Here is a 13,456-nt window from a genome sequence, read left to right as displayed (position 1 = left end):
GGCCCTCCTGAACCCTTTTTAATTCTGTTAATATGTTGAATTATATTTATAGATGTTCCAACTTATCTACCCTTTATTTTTGTTACTCTTGTGCTGCTGGGATAAATACTATTTGGTCATTATTATCTGAGATGTATTTTGCTTGATTTGGTTTACCACACTTTAAGATTTTTGCAATAGTCTCTCGAATGAGCTTTATCTCTGCTTTTCTTCCTTATACCCTTTGTCTAGAAACTTATCATAGCCTTATACACAAACTTCTATACGAAAGGAAGAAAAGCTCCTCTAACCTTCTGAGTTAGAGGAGCTTTTCTTCCTTTCGTATAGAAGTTTGTGTATAAGGCTATAAGGTTAGAGGAGCTTTTCTTCCTTTCGTATAGAAGTTTGTGTATAAGGCTATGATAAGTTTCTTTACGAATTGATAGAACTTACCTGTAAACGCCTCTGGGCATGCGTTCCCCTTTGAGGGGTGATTGTTAACTCCTGGTATAATTTCTTTAATGCTTGTAGGTCTATACAGGCTTTGTATTTTCTTCTTCCATCGGTTTGGTAAGTTATAATTTCCTGTGTATTTGTCCATTTCATCCGAGTGTTCAGTTTTCTGGCATAACTTTTTTTGGGTATTAAAAATTTTTTAAATTTGGGTGCGCCTGGGTGGCTCAGCAGGTTAAAGCCTCTGCCTTCGGCTCAGGTCATGATCCCAGGGTCTTGGGATCAAGCCCCACATCGGGCTCTCTGCTCGGCGAGGAGCCTGCTTCCTCCTCTCTCTCTCTGCCTGCCTCTCTGCCTACTTGTGATTTCTGTCTGTCAAATAAATAAAATAAAATCTTAAAAAAAATTTTTTTTTAAATTTCTGCTGGATCTGTAGGTATCTGTACTTCTTTCATTTCTAATTTTATGTACTTAATATTGTTTTGTATTTTTTCTTGATTAATCTTATGTCTATATTGTTGAAGCCTTTTCAAAGGACCAACTTTTGATTTTTTTTTTTTTAAAGATTTTATTTATTTATTTGACAGAGATCACAAGTAGGGAGAGAGGCAGGCAGAGAGAGAGGAGGAAGCAGGCTCCCTGCTGAGCAGAGAGCCCGATGCGGGGCTCGATCCCAGGACCCTGGGATCATGACCTGAGCCGAAGGCAGAGGCTTTAACCCACTGAGCAACCCAGGCGCCCCCCAACTTTTGATTTTTGATCCTCCTTATTATATCTTTGTTTTCTGGTTCATTAATCTAATTTTATTATCTATTTCCACTTAGGTTCATTCTCTTTCTTACTGTTTTTAATTAGGAACTTAGTTCCTTAACATTCACTCTCTTCTTTCATATATAAGCCTTAAAACTCAAAAGTTTCTCTGGATAATACTTTCACTGCCTACCACATTTTAAATTCTAGAACCCTTGAATACAAAATAGAGAGGGTAATAATCATCCGTTACCAGCATTATAGATGAGCTATCAATTCACCTGTAACACCTGGCCCGCTCTGCTCCCTGGACCATATTATCTTTGTATTACATATCTCTTATGCATTAGTTTTATTGTGTTAAAAGATTATGATCTGTATGAATCCAATTCTTTTACATCTGTTGAGGCTTGTGTTTGTCTGTTTATAGGAGCCAGCTTCCTTATGTCCTGGAAGTTAAATTTGTGTTATTCAAAGCTATCTCAACTGTTTTTTTGTTTGTTTGTTGGACTAATTGGTGGTTGAAAGAAATGTGTTGAAATCTTTATTCATTTTGTTGAGAACAATCATGAATGATGCTGTAGTTTTTAGTAGCTACACTTTATCAGGGTATGGATTTTTCCTTTTCTCTGGTTTTGATAATAGTTTTGTGCATGTTTGTAAAGGCATTGAATTTTATTAAACTTTTTCCCCACAACAATTGAGATGCTTTGGTTTTCCTGAAATCTTCATAATCTGTTAATATGGTCAATTACATTTACAGATTTTCTAATTTTACTATATTTTCCTTGCTGGGATAAATACTATTTGGTCATTTTAAAAATTTTTATTTAAATTCAATTAATTAACACATAATGTATTATTACTTTCAGAGGTAGAGATCAGTGATTCATCAGTCTTATATAATACCTATGCTCTTTACATCACGTACCACCTTAATGTCCGTCATCCAGTTACTCCAACCCCTCTACCTCAGCCCTCCAGCAACCTTCATTTTGTTTCCTATGATTAAGAGTTTTTTACGGTTTATCTCCCTCTCTGGTTTCATCTTGTTTTGTCTCTTTTTCTCTTCCCCTATATTCCTCTGTTTTGTTTCTTAAATTCCCCATATGAGTGAGATCATGTGATAATTGTCTTTCTCTAAGACTCATTTGCTTAGCCTGATACCCTCTAGTTCCATTTTGCTTAGCCTGATACCCTCTAGTTCCATCCATTTTATTATAGCTATTTTGCAAATGGCAAAATTTTGTTTTTTGATGTCAGAGTAGTATTCTATTGTGTGTGTGTATATATATACATATATATATATATATATATACCACATCTTCTTTATTCATTCATCTATCAGTGGACATCTGGGCTCTTCCCACAGTTAGCTATTGTGGACATTACTGCTATAAACATTGAGGTGCAGGTCCCCTTTCATTTAACTACATTTGTATCTTTGGGGTAAATCCCTGATAGTGCAATTGCTGGGTCATAGGGCAGTTCTATTTTCAACTTTTTGAGGACCCTCCATACTGTTTTCCAGAGTGGCTCCACCAGCTTGCATTCCCACCAACACTGTAGGAGGGTTCCTCTTTCTTTGCATCCTCGCCAACATCTGTTGTTTCTCGACTTGTTAATTTTAGTCATTCTGACTGGTGTGAGCTGGTATCTCTTTGTGCGTTTGATTTGTATTTCCATGATGCTGAGTGATGTTGAGCATTTTTTCATGTGTCTGTGGGCCATCTGGATGTCTTCCTTGCAGAAATGTCTGTTCATGTCTTCTGCCCAATTCTTGATTGGATTATTCTTCAGGTGTTGAGTTTGGTAAGTTCTTCACGGATTTTTGGATACTAGCCCTTCATCTGATATGTCATTTGCAAATATCTTTTCCCATTGTGTTGGTTGTCTTTTGGTTTTGTTGACTATTGCCTTCACTATGCAAAAGCTTTTTATCTTGATGAAGTCCTAGTAGTTCATTTTAAATAAACTTTTTTTTAAGATTTATTTATTTGACACAGAGAGATCACAAGTAGGCAGAGAGGCAGGCAGAGAGAGAGAGGAGGAGGAAGCAGGTTCCTTGCTGAGCAGAGAGCCCCATGTGGGGCTTGATCCCAGGACCCTGGGATCATGACCCGAGCCGAAGCCACCCAGGTGCCCCCCTAGTAGTTCATTTAAAATCTTTGTATACTTACCTTTGGAGACGTGTCCAGCAAGAAGCCATTGCGGCCAAAGTCACAGAGCTTGCTGCCTGTGTTCTCCTCTAGGATTTTGGTGGATTCCTGTCTCACAATGAGGTCTTTCATCCATTTGAGTCTATTTTTGTGTGTAAGGAAATGGTATAGTTTTATTCTTCTGCCTGTGGCTGTCTAATTTTCCCAACACCGCTTGTTGAAGAGACTCTTTTTTCCATTAGATATTCTTTCCTGCTTTGTCAAAGATTAGTTGACCATAGAGTTGAGGATCCATTTCTGGGTTCTCTATTCTGTTCTATTGATTTAGGTGTCTGTTTTTGTGCCAGTAGCATACTGTCTTGATGATCAGAGCTTTCTAACGGAGCTTGAAGTCTGGAATTGTGAGGCCACCAATTTTGGTTTTCTTATTCAACATTCCTTTGGCTATTCATGGTCTTTTCTGGTTCCATACAAATTTTAGGATTATTTCTTTTAGTTCTGTGAAAGAAAGTTGGTATTTCGATAGGGGTTGCATTGAATGTATAGATTGTTCTAGGTAGCATAGAGATTCTAACAATATTTGTTCTTTCAATCCATCTTTCATCAGTGTTTTATAGTTTTCAAAGTACTGGTCTTTCACCCCTTTGGTTAAGTTTATTCCTAGGTATTTTATAGTTCTGGTGTAGTTGTAAATGGAATTGTTTTCTTTTTTTTTTTTTTTAAGATTTTATTTATTTATTTGACAGACAGAGATCACAAGTAAGCAGGGAGGCAGGCAGAGAGAGGAGGAAGCAGGCTCCCTGCCAAGCAGAAAGCCCGATATGGGGCTCGATCCCAGGGCACTGGGATCATGACCTGATCCAAAGGCAGAGGCTTTAACCCACTGAGCCACCCAGGCACCCCTGGAATTGTTTTCTTAATTTCACTTTATTCTGCCTCATTATTAGTGTACAAGAATGCAGCAGATTTCTGGACATTGATGTTTATATCCTGCAACTTTACTGAAATCATTTATCAGTTCCAATAGTTTTTGAGTGGAGTCTTTAGGGTTTTCTACATGTCATCTGCAAATAGGATTTTACTTCTTCCTTACAAATTTGGATGACTTTTATTTCCTTATATTGTCTAATTTCTGTGGCTAGAACTTTCCTGTACTATGTTGAATAAAACTGAGAACCGACATTCTTGTCTTGTTCCTGACCTTAGGAGGAAGCCCTCACGTTGTTCCCATTGGGTGGCTCAGATGGTTAAGCCTTTGCCTTTGGCTCAGGTCATGATCTCTGGGTCCTGGGATCAAGCCCCATGTTGAGCTCCCACCTCAGCGGGAAGTCTGCTTTTCCTTCTCCCTCTGCCTCTCCCCGTGTTTCTGTGCTCTCTCTCTCTCTAATGAATAAATAAAATCTTAAAAAAAAAAAAACAGGATGATTGTTAGCATCCAGTTATACAACATTTATTATGTGGCAAATATCGATTGCTTTATATATTTGAAAAATATGTTGTCTCTGGATTTTCACTTATGGCCTTTATTATGTTGAGATTATTGTTCCCTCTAAGCCTACTTTGCAGAGTGTTGTTATGAGTGAATAAGGTATTTGGTCAAATGCTTTTTCTGTATCTATTGGAGTGATCATATAGTTTTTATCATTTCTCTTATTGATGAAATGAATAACACTGATTGTTTTGCAAATTATGAATGACCTTGCATCCTAGTATTGAATCCACTTGTGGTATATGATTTTTTAAATGTGCTGTTTGATTTGGTTTGCTAATATTTTGTTGAGGATTTTTGGATCTATAGTCCTGAGAGATATTGGCCTATAGTTTTCTCTTATTGATTTTTTTTAAACTGATTTTAGGATCAGGACAATACTGGCCTCATAGAATGAATTTTAAAATTTCTTTCCTCTTAAATTTTTTGGAATAGTTTGAGAACAATGGCATTGGTTCTTCTTTACATGCTTGGTAGAATTCACCTCTGAAGCCATCTGGTCCTGGACTTTTGTTTTTTGGGCAGTTTTTTGGTTACTGTTACAGTTTCATTGCTGGTCATTGATCTGTTCGAATTCTCCATTTCTTCTTGCTTTAGTTTTGGTAGGTTTTATCTTTCTAGATATTTATCCATTTTTCTATGCTGTCCAATTTGTTGGCATACAGCTTTTCATAATACTCTTACAATTGTTCTTATTTCTGTAATGTTGTTCCTCCTTTTTGTTGGTAATTTTCTTTATTTGGGTTTTTTTTTTTTTTTTTTTGTAAATGAGTCTTGCTAGAGATTTATTAAATATGTTCACTTTTCAAAGAATCAGCTCCTGGTTTTATTGACCTGTCTTATTGTTTCTTTTAGTTTATCATTTATTTTTGCTCTAATCTTTATTATTTCTTTCAGTCTTCTGTTTTGGGGTTGTGTTTGTTCTTCTTTTTTCTAGCTCCTTTAGGCATAAGGTTAGGTTTTGAGCTTTTTTTTTCCTTCTTGAGGTAGGCCTGTATTGCTATAAACTTCCCTCTTAGAACAGCTTTTGCTGCATCTCAAAGATTTTGGACCATTGTTTTTCATTTTCATTTAATTCCATGTAATTTTTAAAAAAGATTTTATTTATTTATTTGAAAGAGAGCACAGCAAGAGACACAGCAAGAGAGGGAACACAAGCAGGGACAGTGGGAGAGGGAGAAGCAGGTTTCCCGCTGAGAAGGAAGCCGGATGTGGTGCTTGATCCCAGGATTCTGGGATCACAACCTGAGCGGAAGGCAGACGCTTAATGACTGAGCCACCTAGGCGTCCCTCCATGTAACTTTTAATTTCTTCTTTGATTTCTTGGTTGACCCACTCATTGTTTAGTAACATGTTATTTAACCTCCAGGTATTTGTGCTCTTTCCTGATTCTTTCTTGTTGATTTCTAGTTTCATAGCGATGTGGTCAGAAAAGATGCATGGTATGCTTTGATCTTCCTGAATTTGTCAAGACTTGTTTTGTGACCTAACATGTGATCTATTCTGGAGAATGTTCCTTCCCCATTTGAAAAGAATGTATAATCTGACATTTTAGGATGGAATATTTGAATATATCTGGTGAATCCATCTGGTCCATTGTGTCATCAATCAAAGCCATTGTTTTCTTGTTGATTTTCTGTTTAGATAATTTGTCCATTGATGTAAGAGGGGTGTATAATAAGATACTATTATTATCAATTAGTTCCTCTAGTGTGTTATTAACCATTTTATGTGTTTGGGTGATTCTATGTTGGGTGCATAAATATGTACAATTGTTATAGCCTCTTGTTGGATCATCCCCTTTATTATTATATAGTGATGTTCTTTGTCCCTGTTAGTCTTTGCTTTAAAGTCTATTTTGTCTGACATAGGTACTGCTATCCCAGATTTCTTTTGGCATCCATTGGCATGATAAATGTTTCTGCATCCCCTCAGTTTCAATCTGCAGATCTCTCTTGGTCTGAAATGAGTTTCTTGTAAGCAGCATATAGACGGGTCTAGTTTTTGTATATTTTGTTTTGTTTTGTTTTTTATCCATGCTGTCATCTTATGTCTTTTGGCTAGAGCATTCAGTCCTTTTACATTCAAAATAATTAGTGATAGATATGCATTTATTGCTATTTTGTTACTTGGTTTGTGGTTGTTTGTATAGATATTCTCTGATCCTTTCTTGACTCTTTAATGTTTTGTAGTCTTTCTTAGATATACTTGGATTCCTTTCTCTTTATTCTTTGCATATACAGCATTGTTTTTTAATTTATGGTTACCATTAGGTTTGCATATAACATCTTCTGCTAATAGCAGCCTATATTAAGTTGATGGTCACTTAAGTTTAATCCCGTTCTTTTCTTCTCTGCCCCCACGTTTTAGGTATATGATGTCCTATTTTGCATCATTTTATTTTGAGTCCCCTGACTGATTTACAGAAATACTTACTTTTACTGCTTTTGTGTTTCTTACTTTTCATATTCTCACTGATGGTTCTTTTTTCCACTCAAAGTGTCCCCTTTAATATTCCTTGTAAGGCTGGTTTAGTGGTCCTGAAGTCCTTCAGTATTTGTCTGTGAAACTATTTATTTCTCCTCTTTTGAATGATAGCCTTGCTGGATAGAGTGTTCTTGGCTGTAGATTTTCCTTTTTTCAGCACTTAGCAGGCCAGAAGGGAGTGGCATCACATATTCAAAGTTCCTGCTGAAAAACCCTCTTACAGGGGTTCCTGGGTGGTTCAGGGGATTAAGCCTCTGCTTTTGGCTTGGGTAAGGATCTCAGGATCTTGGAGTCAAACCTGTGTAGGGCTTCCTGCTCAGCAGGGAGCTTGCTCCCCCACCCACTGCCTGACTCTCTGCCTACTTGTGATCTCTCTCTCTGTGTCAAATAAATAAATAAATAAAATCTTAAACAAAACCAAACTCTTTTACAGCCTTACGGGGTTTCTCTTGTATAACTGTCTTCTTTTTCTTGCTTTTTTTTTTTTTTTTTAAAGATTTTATTTATTTATTTGACAGAGATCACAAGTAGGCAGAGAGGCAGGTAGAGAGGGCTCGATTCTAGGACCCTGGGATCATGACCTGAGCTGAAGGCAGAGGCTTTAACCCACTGAGCCACCCAGGCACCCCTTTTTCTTGCTTCTTTATAAACATTTTTAATCACTATTTTTTTTGCCATTTTAATTACCTTTTGTCTTGATGTGGACTTCCTTGTGTTGAATTTTGGTGGGAAATCCCTGTCCTCCCTAGATCTGGGTATTTGGGTCATTCCACAGATTAAGGAAGTTTTTAGTTATTTGTCAAATAATTTTTATGCCCCCTTACCTCTGTTTCTTCTGAGATCCCTATAATGTGGATGTTATTATACTTGATGGGAATCACTGATTTCCCTAGTACTACTCCCAATTTAAATAATTTTCTTTCTTCTCCTTTGCTCAGCTTTTTTACTTTCCATTATTCTGCCTTCCAGGTCATTGATTTGTTCCTTTGTTTCATCTAGCCTGCTATTTAGGCCATCAGGTGTATTTTTAATTTCATTTTTTGCATTCTTCATTTCTGATTGGTCAGAAAAATAATAAATCTTATAAATATTTTTTTAAAAGAACCAAAGTACAATGATTTTTTATTTTTAAATCTTAATAACCAAAAATGTATTCAAGAATGTAAAACACAAATATGACATTAAACATTAGATGTTTTTACTTCATACCAACCCGACATTTAGTCTAGAAAATAAACAAAAACATGTTGAATGAAGTGTTACTAAAATGCTAACAAAATCATTTTATCATAAACCTAATACATGCACTTGAAGGTTCGACTGCTAGGAATTTTAAGATCGGGTTTAAAAAAAAATTTTTTTGTAACTTATTTATCCTTTTTGTTTTTTTCTTTTTAAAAAATTTTTAATTATTAATTTTTATTAACATATAATGTACTATTTGCCTCAGGGATACAGGTCTGTGAATTGTCAGGCTTACACACTTTACCGCACTCACCATAGCACATACCCTCCCCCATGTCCATAACCCCACCACCCTCTCCAACCACCTCACCACCAGCAACCCTCACTGTTTTGTAAGATTAAGAATCTCTTATGATTTGTCTCCCTCCTGATTCCGTCTTCTTTCATTTCTTCCTTCCCTAACCCCCCCAACCCCTACTCTGCCTCTCAAATTCCTTATATCAGGGAGATCATATGATAACTGTCTTTCTCCGATTGACTTATTTTGCTCAGTGGAATACCTTCTAGTTCCGTCCATGTTGTTGCAAATGGCAAGATTTCCTTTCTTTTGATGGCTGCATAGTATTCCGTTGTGTACATATACCACATAATATCAGTTTAGTCATCAATAACCGTATATAATAAAGCACAGGAACACAGGCCCATAGATGTCATCCTTGCCCCTTCCCCTCAGAATCATGTCAGAATGAAGTTGACAGTTTTGCCAGGCTCTGAATCCCCAGTGACCCCTGTCCCTGGAAGCAAAGAGGATACTGTCCCTCAGCTCCATATAAGCCGTAATAAAACAAAGCCTAAGCTTTCTTACCTTCATAAAGGAAATGGCCAGTTTTTTGATAAATACAGAAACACTCTAGGAATTCACTTTATGAGTTTACTAAACACATTTTGCAAGAACCAACTACACAAAAGTTTCCTTTGAAATTTGGTCTGCAAATTCATGTAACAGGTTGGAAATTCAAAACCTATAAGAAGATGAGAAGTAGGGAATCCCTAATCCTAACCTGTTGCAATTATTAAAGAGATATACACACATACTAAAAAGTTTTGCTCACGGAAGGCACAAACTAGAAAAGGGATATGCTTTTTGAGTAAAAACAAAGAACTAGCCGATATCCTTCTTTGTTTTTTATCTCTGTGTTAAGGGTCTCACGGATGCCCTCTACTCCAGTGAATTTCTTTGTGGTCATTACTTTAAATTCTCTATCAGGCATATCACTTGTATCCATTTCACTTTGGTCTCTTTCTGTGGTTTGATCCTGATCTTTCATTTGGGAGATACTTCTCTGTCCCTTCATTTTGTCTAACTCTCTGTGTCTATTTCTGTGTGTTTGGAAAGTCAGCTACATCTCTTGCTCTTAGTGGTAACAGTTCTATGAAGAAGAGGTCCTGCAGCACAGTGTCGGCAGTCTCCCAGCACCTGGTGCATCAGGGAGTATGTATGTTGTGAGTGCTTTGCTGTTGAATCATGGCCCCTTTTTTCTTCAGTCCTGTTGTCAGCAGAGGCTGTCTTTGCCTGTTGTGGGTGGGCCCTGAGGTGTGTCTGCTTGCAAAAGGAGACCTCCCCCCATCGCTGCTGGAAGTGATGTCCCGTGAAACACGCAGTTCAGGAGGTGTGGGGTAACAGGTTTGCGACGGTCTTCTGCGGGGCCTGACCGACGTGAGTGGGTCTGGGAAAGGTAGATCCGCCCAAGTGTAAGGGGTTGGGGTTTGATGCAGGCATGCTAGGAGCATCGGTGCCATGCTCTGGCCTCCATGTGGCCTCTTTCCTGTCTTTAGTTGTGGAGTTTGTTGGCAGACTTTGGGTTGTTTTTTGGGTGATTCATGCTGATATGGGTGTTATCTGTGAGTTGAGCTCAACTTCAGGTCCTTCTACTCCACCATCTTCCCAGCCCTCTGGGTATTAGTTTTGTATCTTGCAACTTTACTGAATTCATTTATTCTGGTCACTTTTTGGTAGAGTCGTTAGGTTGTCTACGTATAGCTTCATGTCCTCTGCGAATAATGACAGTGTAACTTCTTTACCAATACAGATGCCCCTTTTTTCTTTTGGTTGTCTGCTTGCTATAGCTAGGGCTTCCAGTATTATGTCGAATAAAAGTGACAGTGGGCATCTTTGTCTTGTTCCTGATTTTAGAGGAAAAGTTCTGTTTTTCACCATTGAATATGGACCTGTCATATATGGCCTTTGTTATGTTGAGGTATGTTCCTTCTAAACCCACTATTGAGACTTTTAAAAATGAATGTTGTACTTTGTACTTTGTTGATGATGTTGTACTTTGTCAAATGCTTTTTCTGCATCTATGGAGGTGATCATATGATTTTTATGCTTTATTGATTTGTGAATATTAAACCATCCTTGCATTCCTTGCATCTCCAGGATAAATTCTACTTGATTGTGGTGAATGATTTTTTTTTTTTACAAAATGTTACAAATTTGAATGTCATTCTGATGCAGGGGTCATGCTAATTCCTATCCTTCCAATTTTAGTATATGTGCTGTTGAAGTGAGCATAGTGAATTAGCCTTTAACATGTAGTTGATGCAGTTTAATATTTTGTAGGTTTTTAAAAAAAAATTTTTATGAGAGAGCATGAGAGATAACAAGTAAGCACAATCATTGGGGGTGAGGTTTGGAGGAAGGGCAGAGGAAGAGGGAGCAGCAGACTCTCCAGTGAGCAAAGAGCCTGATGGGGGGCTTGATATCAGGCCCCTGGGATCATGACCTGAGCTGAAGACAGCCACCTAAGGACTGAGCCACCCAGGTGCTTTTATGGGGGGATTTTGCATCTATGTTCATCAGGGATATTGGCCTGTGGCATTTTTATGGTGTCTTAGTTCTGGTATCAGGATGATCCTGGCTTCACAGAATCAATAAATTTGGAAGCTTTCTTTTGTCTTCTATTTTTTGGAATAGTTTAAGAAGAATGGGTATTAATTTTTCTTTAAATGTTGGGCAGAATTCTCCTCTGAAGCCATCTGATCTGGAATTTTAATTGGTAGTTCTGTTCTTTTTCTTTCTTTCTTTTTTTTTTTTTTTAAGATTTTATTTATTCATTTGAAAGAGTGCACAGCACCAGCTATGGGGAGAGGCAGAGGGAGAAGCAGACTCCCTGTTGAGTAGGGAGCCAGATCCCAGGCTTGATCCCAGGACCTGGAGATCATGACCTGAGTGAAGGCAGATGCTCAACTGACTAAGCCACCCAGGTACCCCTTTAGTAGTTTTTTAAATCCAATTCACTTTTGTTACTAGTGATTGGTCTCTTCAGGTTTTCTATTTCCTCCTGATTGAATTTTGGAAGATTATGTTTCTAGGAATTTATCCATTTCTTCTAGGTTTGTCTAATTTTTGGTGCATAATTTTTCATAAATTTTTAAAGATTTTTTTTTATTTGACAGAGATCACAACTAGGCAGAGAGGCAGGCAGAGAGAAAGGAAGGGAAGCAGGCTCCCTGCTAAGCAGAGAGCCTGATGCGGGGCTCGATTCCAGGACCCTGGGATCATGGTGTGATCCTCAGTGGGCTTTAACCCACTGAGCCACCCAGGCGCCCTGTCCCTTTCCTATTTTTTTTTTTTTAATCTCTCTACCTCTAGAAGGAGAGGAGAAGGGAGTCAGGAAAATTGGAGGGGGAGAAGACTCCATAGGAGACTGTGGACTTTGAGAAACAAACTGAGGATTTTGGAGGCGGATGGGTTGGTTGGGTGAGAGCCTGGTGGTGGGTATTAAGGAGGGCACATATTCAATGGAGCACTGGGTGTGATGCATAAACAATGAATCTTGGAACACTGAAAAAATAAGATAGAGTTTAAAAAAATAAGATAGCAAATTCTATCATTTGCATTTTTTAACAAATAAATCTTTTCCTACTACAAGTATTAAAATGCTGAACCTTTCAAAAAAAAAAATCTCTATACCTCTGTTTCTGCTCTGATCTTCATTACTTTTTCCTTCTACTAAACTTGGGCTTTATTTGTTATTTTTCTAGTTTCATTGGTGTGAGATTAGATTGTTGGAGATTTTTCTTGTCTTTGAGGCAGGCCTGTATTACTATAACTTCCCTCTTAGAGCTGCTTTTGCTGAATCCCAAAGATTTTGGACCATTTGTGTTTTCATGTATTTTTTTTAATAACTTCTTTGATTGCTTCATTGACCTCTTTGTTGTTTAGTATCATGTTTATTAGCCTCCCTGTTTTTTGTGTTTTTTTTTTTTCAGGTTTTTTCTTATGATTAATTTCTATTTTCATACTGTTGTGGTCTGAAAAGATGAATGGTATGGTTTCAGTCTTCTTAAATTTACTGCCAATTTTTTGTGGCCTATCATCTGTTTCAGAGAATATTCTGTATGAACTCGAATGTGTATCCTGTTGTTTTGTATGCAATGTTTGTTTATATCTGTTATGTCTGCTGGTATAAGGTTTCATTCAAAGACATGGTTTCCATATTGATTTTTCTTCCTGGATGATCTACCCATTGATGTAAATAGGGTTTTAAGGTTCCCTACTATTATTGTATTAAGTTATCTCTTTATGTCTGTTGATATTTACTTTATATATTTAGGTACTCCAATGTTGGGTGCATAGATATGTACAATTGTTGTTTTCTTGTTGAATCGATCACTTCCCTGTTACATAATGCCCTTGTCTCTTCTTAGTCTTTGTTGTAAAGTCTGTTTTATCTGTGCTACAAAGTATTGCTACTTTGCTTTTTTTCTTGGCACTTCCATTTGCTTGGTAAATGTTTTTCCATCTCTTCACTTTCAGTCTATAGGTGTACTGAGGTGTGAGAGGTCTCTTATAGGCAGCATGTAGATGGTTTGTGTTGTTGCTGTTTTTAATCAATTCCACCACCCTATGTATAGGCCATTTACATTTTATTACTGATAGGTATGCATATAT

General features: G+C 37.3%; 1 protein-coding gene and 1 non-coding gene across 3 annotated transcripts in view; one reads left to right on the top strand and one right to left on the bottom strand.

Annotated features, from left to right (window-relative positions):
* Positions 1-13,456, top strand: part of USP50 (ubiquitin specific peptidase 50) — a 35,248-nt gene that overhangs the window by 14,235 nt on the left and 7,557 nt on the right. The gene's annotated exons all lie outside the window — the stretch shown is intronic.
* On the bottom strand, positions 10,973-11,074 carry LOC131837460 (U6 spliceosomal RNA). The gene has a single exon (XR_009356058.1). It is a non-coding gene; the product is annotated as a U6 spliceosomal RNA (small nuclear RNA).

Source organism: Mustela lutreola, chromosome 7, assembly GCF_030435805.1.
Source record: "Mustela lutreola isolate mMusLut2 chromosome 7, mMusLut2.pri, whole genome shotgun sequence".
NCBI lineage: Eukaryota > Metazoa > Chordata > Mammalia > Carnivora > Mustelidae > Mustela > Mustela lutreola.
This window is presented reverse-complemented; position numbering and strand designations above follow the sequence as displayed.